This window comes from Anomaloglossus baeobatrachus, assembly GCF_048569485.1.
Source record: "Anomaloglossus baeobatrachus isolate aAnoBae1 chromosome 5 unlocalized genomic scaffold, aAnoBae1.hap1 SUPER_5_unloc_15, whole genome shotgun sequence".
Lineage (NCBI taxonomy): Eukaryota > Metazoa > Chordata > Amphibia > Anura > Aromobatidae > Anomaloglossus > Anomaloglossus baeobatrachus.
In genome coordinates this window covers 217,884-227,318 of record NW_027441790.1, presented here as the reverse complement: position 1 = coordinate 227,318, position 9,435 = coordinate 217,884, and positions in this window count along the sequence as shown.

The following is a 9,435-nucleotide window of genomic DNA, read 5'->3' as shown; positions in this document are numbered from 1 at the left end:
TATTGTACCCTCACCCATTCCCTGTAGACTGTGAGCCCTTGCGGGCAGGTTCTTCTCTCCTGTACCAGTCTGTTTTCATAATGTTCATGATTGTTGTACTAGTTTTTTATCTATACCCTTTTCACTTGTAAAGCGCCATAGAATAAATGGCGCTAATTATTATTATTAATAATAATAATAATAATAACAACTGAATATCACAGGGAAAATTAATGAATTTAAGCGCAAGGGGAAATACAGATAATTACAGCTGAAAGGAAGAGGAGCCCCACTGGATCCTAAATGGAAAAGGATGAAAACCTGGGAGAAAAACTACCTAGTACACTGAATACTGACAGCAGGAACAATAGAAAGTCAAGGACCATTTTGCACAGTCAGACGCTGTGACCTTCTATTGCCGGACACCACAGGACTGTCTGTCACCTGTGACAGACAGAGACTCTGATTCCAATGATGTGTAATTTTCTGAGCTTCTTCCTGTAGTTTTGATAAAGTCACTGTATTATCGCTAGGGGCTTATCACTAGAGAACTAGTAAATCTGCTGCCATGTATCCTCCGTCTCCATAAGCTCTGCATGACCCCACCCCACCCCTGATTGGCAGCTTTCTGTCTGTGCTCACTGTATACAACTGAAAATCAGTGGTGTGGATGAGGTTATACACAGAGCAGTATTTCGAGAACTGGTAGATCTTAAGCAGATAAAACTGATTTTTATGAAAACTTCAGCAAGCAGCCAAGTAAGTGACACATCGCTGGCATCAGGGTCTCTGCATATACAGGTGGATTGGACACACGTTACAGGTAGCTTTGTCCCTCCTAATCTAGAAAACACATCCCGAAGCCATACACTACTAAAAGGTTGTTATATATTTAATCTGAAAAGTAGGCAGGAAATTAACTCCTGCTAGTCCGATCACTAATGAGCACATGGCTGTTCGCGTCTCCAACTCAGAAGCACAAGAGAAAGTATAGTGTGGAGTGACACAGTCTGTGGTCTGAACAGCGTCTGATGCCGCCATCACACCCGGCAAGTTTACAGAAAAACACCTTGGACATTTTTTTAAAAGTAATTTTATTGTAAGTTTATTTAAAATACCATTTTCAAACCTTCATCCAACATATTTATAAGGATTTAGAAAATACATCAGCTGCATTGATTGCAATCTACGGTAAGTATTATTGTCATATGTCATATTCTCATTTTATATAAAGAGGCATCAATAGCTCTATACATCCCGCCTTGTCTGACTTACGTATAACCAAATAGTTGTTATTTTTTAGTTCACAATCAGCATTTAATTGAATTTTTTTGTAAATTATATACTTTATTTTTATTGGAGGAGACATAACGGTGCGGAGCCAACTGGTCCTTTTCTATCATATTCTGGAACATGTGTAATGATGATACGCGAGATGTTACTGGATAATAATGAGGGTGGGAGACCTTTGGTTTTACATCATGGTCCCCATCAATTCTTCCTAATTACAATCCTCATCCATTTAGTTTAGCATTACAATGGCTTCTGTTCAGAGAAGGAGAATCCTTCCAATTCATTAAAGGTTGTAAATTTATTAGATAAATTCTGACCTGAAACATTTTTATTCTCAGGAAAAATATGCCACTGACAAAATTTAAGCCCCTATTCAGGACTTCGATCTGCTCAACCGATAAGACTGTGGGTGTCAAAACCAAAACATTATGTCACGCCAGAGCGTACAGTCACTCAGCGTGCAGTGTAACACAAGAGTAACAATGGAAATGGTAGAAAAAATAAGGCCCTTACGATAGGGAGAGGAGACATCTGCTACTCACCTGAGTCTGTACCCTATGCTCCCTAATGTCCCTATATGGGTCCTTCCCCCCCATCGTCATCACATGCCTAGGCCCTCATTCACTCGGGCTAGTGAGAAGGCCGGTGAGAGCAGTAGTCTCACCACAGCAATAGCACAACAGGTAAAGGAGATAAAGAGAAAATAGACAGAAAGGAAAAACATTTGAAGCTCTTCCAACTCAGCTAAAAACCACAGCTGCAATAGTCACAACTCCTCAGCTTCTTCCAGAAACAGGCTCCTTCTAAAGAGATCTGCATGGAATGATAATCTATAACCAACATCAGATGGTAAGATACATGACTTTTGTATATTGAAGGGAAGTGGTCACATTAGAGATGCACCTGAGATTAAGGCTACAAAGGATAGCCAGATTGGAAAGAGTCTTTAACCCTTACAGCACTAAAAAAAAGTAGATTCACTGAAATCAAGTTGTAGACCTGTGAACAATAAGGCGCTGTGACCTTCTGATCCCAGACTCGCCAGAGGTCTCCCCAGAGCGGGACACACTCATTACACATTATCCATAAATACATTCACAGGCAAGTTCATTTTTTCTTGTTCTGTATTGGAGATCTTCTCATATCCTTCGTATTGGTTCTCCTTCCTCCTCTTCATTTTTTGAATTCCAAAACCCTCTGAATGACGTATTAGGCTCTGTGCGCACTAGGCCGTTTTGCCCGCGGATTTACCCGCGGATTTGCTGCGGAAATTTCTTGAGAAATGTGTGCAATCTTTGTGCAGACATTTCCCAGCAAAACCTAGGTGAAAAAAAATAGCTGTGCGGACGCTGCGGATTTTTCTCAAGAAACTTTCTTGAGAAAATGATCATGTCCATTATTTTCCGCAGGTACCTGCAGAATACCCCCGGAATTTCACTCCATTCACTGTAATGTAATCGCGAAATTCCGGGGGTATACCGCAGGTAGCAAATGATGTGTGGCATACCCCCAGTATAGCTGCCATTTACCTGCGGTAATGCTCATCGCTTCCTGCGGTTTTGCAGGAAGCGATGTCATTATGCAAGGAAGAGGAAGCGGAGCAGAGTAAACACACACGTCACATTCCCTGGACGCCGCACAGAAGCACTTCCGTGCGACCTCCAGGTGCCCGTGCAGTCTGTGTCCCGCTCCAGCCCCGCCGCTGCCTGCACAGCAGTGTCAGTGTCTGCCCGCAGAATCGACAGCTTGTCACGCGGCAGCGCAGGCAGGAGGTGAGATCATTACCTGCTGTGACGATCTCCTGCCTCCTGACGTCACCGCGGTCACTGCTGTCTATGCCCGTCTCGCGGGCGGCCCGAGACTGTCACTAGCGGTGATGTCACGGGCTCTCGCGATACTTCTGACAACGCGGCGGGCATAGAAGTCAGTGACAGCGGTGACGTCAGCAGTACAGGAGATGATCACAGCAGGTAATGATCTCATCTATGCTCCTGATGGCAGCGCTCGGCATCCCCTGCAGTGATCTGGGCTATTGATGTTAGCTCAGGTCACTGCATTGCTCTCCCTGCCAATGGTGAACATTCTGTTCTTCATTGACTGGGACAGCGACTATGGTATGGATCGCCGTGGGACCCCCCCCCTTTATTGGATTACGCCGGACGTGGAATTGATTGTTCTTTTCAATAAATTGGTGAAAGAGGGAATGTGGGGAGTGTTTTTTCAAATAAAACTTTTTTTGTTGTCTATTTTTTATTTCTTACTGACTGGGTTGGTGATGTCGGGTATGTGATAGACGCCTGACCTCACCAACCCCAGGGCTTGATGCCAGGTGACATTACACATCTGGCATCAACCCCATATATTACCTCGTTTGCCAACGCACCAGGGCAACGGGATGAGTTGGGGCGAAGTGCCAGGATTGGCACGTCTAATGGATGCGCCACTTCTGGGGCAGCTGCGGCCTGCTATTTTTAGGCTGGGGGGTGTCCAATAACAGTGGACCTCCCTAGTCTGAGAATACCAGACCACAGCTGTCCACTTTACCTTGGCTGGTGATCCAATTTGGGGGGGACCCCACGTTTTTTGTTTTAAATTATTTATTTAATGTAAAATAACAGTTTTGGATTACCAGCCAAGGTGAAGCTGCCATCTGTGGTTTGCAGGCTGCAGCCGTCTGCTTTACCCTAGCTGACTACAAAAAATGGGGGGACCTCACGTCGTTTTTTTTTTTTTAAATTATTTATTTATTTTATGGCTAAATACAAGGCTAAGCACCCTTTAGTGCCACATGAAAGTCACTAAAGGGTGCCAGCTTAGAAAATGCAGGGAGGTGGGACATTATATAGTTCTTTCTCATCTATCTATTCATCTATCCATCTTTCCCTCTATCCATTATCTGTCTATCGATTATCTATGCGGGTGGTGTTCTTATTCCTGTAGGGGTCATTTGGATTGTCTTTTATTACATGTGTTGTTTACCTATTCTTTTAAATTGAGCGTGTTTCTTTTAAATTTTATATGTCTAACATATGTCCTTTATCCACATGTTTTATATGATTGTAATCAACATTTCTTTTTCACAGATAATGTTTTTATAAGTGTGTTTGTTTTAATGGAGCATCGTGTGTTTTCAGTACCCAAGTGTACATGTATTTCTTTTTCTTTTTCACTATACATTTTCCTCTTTGTTCAAACCCCGCACATCTGTATTTCTATCAGGTATTTTTATACCCTTATTCTGTTCTCTCTCTTTTTGTTTTAATTCCTTAACACCCTTTTATCTGCTTTCTTTCCCTGCTCCTGAGCAGTTTCATTCCCTACCACGGGCATATGCTGCAAAGCAGCAGCACCAATTGAAATTTTTTTTTTTTTTTCTTTGAACTCCGTTCACCCCTTAAGGAGTGCCGGTGTTCTAGCAATGAGCGTGGTGCGCACGCGCATTTCATTTTTTCCCACGCTCCTGACCTTTTTTTACCTTTCTCAGTCAATTGGTCTCCTTCTTTCTAGGAACCTTTGCCTGCGCACGAGCGATGGGTTTTTCATGTTACGTTTATCTTTCTCACTCAACACTTCTGTCTGGATACACATGCATATTGCATATTTCACATTAAATTTATCATGATTCCCCCTTTTTATATGGAAAGTTTTTTTACCTGTTCCTTTTTAAAGGTTTAATACTTGAAAATTGGGCACAGCTTTTCTCTAGTTCACAAGGTTTCATCTTTTCTGCACTTTAAACCATCATAGGACACACTCACTGTATATGAATATGTATATATATATTTTTATATGTATATATTTTAAAAAAAAAAAAAAATTTCAATATTTTTTTTTTCATTTCATTTTTGATTTTTATTTTTTCTTATTTATATTTTTACTGGTAACAATTTCTCTTCACTTACACCAATTTACTTTTTTCCCTTATGCATAGACTTCCCCTATATTTTTTTCACTCTTTTCTGTTTGCTTCATGTGCAGCTTAGTCATTTGACAGATGATGTCATTTCTGCATACATGACCACTCCCTTTTAGTGGTATATATGTATCCTCTGGGTGCAGCATGTGTTAGGCTGTTCTTTTATTTTTCCTTGTCCTGATGAAGAAGGCGGACATGCCTTTGAAACGCGTAGACCTTTGGAAATAAAGAAAAAGTTTTTTTACAACCTTGGATATTGTGGTTTTTAGCGCAGCATCAAACCCGATTCTTTATCTCAATTGTTTTTTATCGATTATCTATATTATTTATTGCAAAACCGCAGGGACCAACCTGCGGTAAATCCGCGGCAAATCCGCATGCGTTTTTCCCGTGGATTTTTCCGCAGGTGCGGAAATCTTCAACTCCCAGAAGTTTCTCAAGAAATTTTCTTGAGAAAAATCACTTTTCTAGTGCGCACAGAGCCTTAGAATGAACATTTTCTCTTTGATAATCACTTAAATTCTCAGGATTACAGTCTGAAGATTCCAGATCTGTAGATTTTGCAGCGTCCGTGCAATAATTATTGTGAGGGTTTTTCTCCAAGATTTACTTCAGTGAAAGAAGGTGTTTGCCCGACATTGTGCTATGAGCCAAATGTCTATCATGGTGCAGAGAAAGGCGGCAATCGATCTCCCCCTAGAAGTGGGACTCCTGGGACAAACAGGGGACAAATGTGGAGTGGGAAATGTGTGATCAGTGTTGGACAGAAATAAAATCCATTTTAGTATAGGTTATTACTTATGTTGTGCTCTGATCTGGAAGAACAGGAATTGTGAGCACTTTGGGAATGTCACAGAATGGATTGATAAAGGTGTAACTAGATTGTCCCCATTATTAGAGGAATGTGATATGTACATTGTGTAATGTTCAGCAGAGATTTGGGTAACAGAAGAATGACTTTCACTATCTGCAATTATTATTTTACTTGATAAAGGATAAAAATAAATGGTATTCACTGATAAAGGAGAGAATAGATCAATAGAAAATTAATCAATAGATGTAAGGGGAAGAAAATGCAGAGTTGTCACAATTTTATGGCTCATTGTTGGAGATTTGGCTGACAACATCCACTTGTTACACGCCTGTCCCGTGTCTGGGATCTGCCCCTTCCCCCGCTCTGCTAAACTTTCCTGTGCTCCATGTTGGGCTTTGTAAGTAGCCGGACACGCTCCATGTGCTGAGCTTAACTGGCCTATATAAGGCTACCAAAGTACACACCTGTGTCCTGGTATTAAGACTATTAGTGTGTGTGTGCGCACAGCGACCTGTCTGCAGTCTCCAGAACATCTCCAGACTATCTGTGGCCTCCAGCACCTCAGCTACCAATCTGCCTGTGGCTTCCAGTATGTCTGCACCTGTCTGAGGTCTCCAGGACGTCTGCGGCTTCCAATACCTCAGTTACCTGTCTGCCTGTGGGTGTCAGTACCTCTGCAGCCTGTCTGCAGTCTCCAGGGCTTCTGCTGTATGCCTGTGACTGGTAGTGCCTCTGCTACTCGTCCCAGGTTTTCCAGGATATCTGCTCCATGTCCGTCCACGGCTTTCAGTCTCCTGTCTCCCTACAGCCTCCATTACCTCACTGTGACCCCCTGACAGAAAACCAAGACCATGGCTCCCAATGACGCAGTTACACACTCTTTTGGAAGAGTCTCTACACGGCTCCGCTCCGTACACCTCATACACACACGGCTCCGCTCCGTACACCTCGTACACACACGGCTCCGCTCCGTACACCTCGTACACACACGGCTCCGCTCCGTACACCTCGTACACACACGGCTCCGCTCCGTACACCTCGTACACACGGCTCCGCTCCGTACACCTCGTACACACACGGCTCCGCTCCGTACACTTCGTACACACACGGCTCCGCTCCGTACACCTCGTACACACACGGCTCCGCTCCGTACACCTCGTACACACACGGCTCCGCTCCGTACACCTCGTACACACGGCTCCGCTCCGTACACCTCGTACACACGGCTCCGCTCCGTACACCTCGTACACACACGGCTCCGCTCCGTACACCTCGTACACACACGGCTCCGCTCCGTACACCTCGTACACACGCGGCTCCGTACACCTCGTACACACACGGCTCCGCTCCGTACACCTCGTACACACACGGCTCCGCTCCGTACACACACGGCTCCGCTCCGTACACCTCGTACACACACGGCTCCGCTCCGTACACCTCGTACACACACGGCTCCGCTCCGTACACCTCGTACACACACGGCTCCGCTCCGTACACCTCGTACACACGCGGCTATGCTCCGTACACCTCGTACACACGCGGCTCTGCTCCGTACACCTCGTACACACGCGGCTCTGCTCCGTACACCTCGTACACACACGGCTCCGCTCCGTACACCTCGTACACACACGGCTCCACTCCGTACACCTCGTACACACGCGGCTCTGCTCCGTACACCTCGTACACACACAGCTCCGCTCCGTACACCTCGTACACACACGGCTCCGCTCCGTACACCTCGTACACACACGGCTCCGCTCCGTACACCTCGTACACACACGGCTCCGCTCCGTACACCTCGTACACACACGGCTCCGCTCCGTACACCTCGTACACACACAGCTATGCTCCGTACACCTCGTACACACACGGCTCCGCTCCGTACACCTCGTACACACACGGCTCCGCTCCGTACACCTCGTACACACACAGCTATGCTCCGTACACCTCGTACACACACGGCTCTGCTACATCCACACTGTAAACCCCTCCTGACCCCACACATAAAGTTCCCCTCATCCAGCACCATGACAACCAGCACAGCAGAGTCCTGCATACACTGAGGAGCTGATGATGTGACCCCTGACTCCTCCCCTCCATGTGACATCATCACAGGTCCTGTAAGCACAGAGCAGCCATATATCTAGTGTGCGGCTCTGCAGGTGGAGGTAGGTGCAGGGTATTATATATCTAGTGTGCGGCTCTGCAGGTGGAGGTAGGTGCAGGGTATTATATATCTAGTGTGCGGCTCTGCAGGTGGAGGTAGGTGCAGGGTATTATATATCTAGTGTGCGGCTCTGCAGGTGGAGGTAGGTGCAGGGTATTATATATCTAGTGTGCGGCTCTGCAGGTGGAGGTAGGTGCAGGGTATTATATATCTAGTGTGCGGCTCTGCAGGTGGAGGTAGGTGCAGGGTATTATATATCTAGTGTGCGGCTCTGCAGGTGGAGGTAGGTGCAGGGTATTATATATCTAGTGTGCGGCTCTGCAGGTGGAGGTAGGTGCAGGGTATTATATATCTAGTGTGCGGCTCTGCAGGTGGAGGTAGGTGCAGGTTATTATATATCTAGTGTGCGGCTCTGCAGGTGGAGGTAGGTGCAGGGTATTATATATCTAGTGTGCGGCTCTGCAGGTGGAGGTAGGTGCAGGTTATTATATATCTAGTGTGCGGCTCTGCAGGTGGAGGTAGGTGCAGGGTATTATATATCTAGTGTGCGGCTCTGCAGGTGGAGGTAGGTGCAGGTTATTATATATCTAGTGTGCGGCTCTGCAGGTGGAGGTAGGTGCAGGGTATTATATATCTGTGTGCGGCTCTGCAGGTGGAGGTAGGTGCAGGGTATTATATATCTAGTGTGCGGCTCTGCAGGTGGAGGTAGGTGCAGGGTATTATATATCTAGTGTGCGGCTCTGCAGGTGGAGGTAGGTGCAGGGTATTATATATCTAGTGTGCGGCTCTGCAGGTGGAGGTAGGTGCAGGGTATTATATATCTAGTGTGCGGCTCTGCAGGTGGAGGTAGGTGCAGGGTATTATATATCTAGTGTGCGGCTCTGCAGGTGGAGGTAGGTGCACGGTATTATATATCTAGTGTGCGGCTCTGCAGGTGGAGGTAGGTGCAGGGTATTATATATCTAGTGTGCGGCTCTGCAGGTGGAGGTAGGTGCAGGGTATTATATATCTAGTGTGCGGCTCTGCAGGTGGAGGTAGGTGCAGGGTATTATATATCTAGTGTGCGGCTCTGCAGGTGGAGGTAGGTGCAGGTTATTATATATCTAGTGTGCGGCTCTGCAGGTGGAGGTAGGTGCAGGGTATTATATATCTAGTGTGCGGCTCTGCAGGTGGAGGTAGGTGCAGGGTATTATATATCTAGTGTGCGGCTCTGCAGGTGGAGGTAGGTGCAGGGTATTATATATCTAGTGTGCGGCTCTGCAGGTG